This window comes from Eimeria mitis, genomic scaffold (assembly GCF_000499745.2).
Source record: "Eimeria mitis Houghton genomic scaffold, Emh_scaff1730, whole genome shotgun sequence".
NCBI lineage: Eukaryota > Apicomplexa > Conoidasida > Eucoccidiorida > Eimeriidae > Eimeria > Eimeria mitis.
In genome coordinates this window covers 2548-2879 of record NW_013570047.1, presented here as the reverse complement: position 1 = coordinate 2879, position 332 = coordinate 2548, and the positions used below count along the sequence as shown (strand labels likewise).

At 40.1% G+C, this 332-nt stretch overlaps 1 protein-coding gene across 1 annotated transcript in view; it reads right to left on the bottom strand.

The window, feature by feature from the left end:
• The window catches only part of EMH_0042540 (uncharacterized protein), a gene marked incomplete at both ends in the record, with an annotated part of 2762 nt that overhangs the window by 850 nt on the left and 1580 nt on the right, over positions 1-332 (bottom strand). The gene's annotated exons all lie outside the window — the stretch shown is intronic.

The window sequence follows — 332 nt, the reverse complement described above, 5'->3', positions numbered from 1 at the left end:
AAATAAACGGTTCAGCAGCAGCAGCAGCAGCAGCAGCAGCAGCAACTTACGAGCCTTACGTCTATACACAAAACACATACATACACACACAAACCCTAAACCCTAAACCCTAAACCCTACTTAACCCTAAAACAACAAAACACGAAACACATACTTATGAAAATTTTAACACTAAACTCTCAAAACCCTAAACCCTAAACCCTAAACTCTAAAACTCTAAACCCTCTAAACCCTAAACCCTAAACCCTCAAAACCCTCTAAAACCCTAAACCCTCACTGGAATTTTCTGGCTCTAACTTTCCAGTGTGGTTTAGCTTCTAAAACCCTAAACC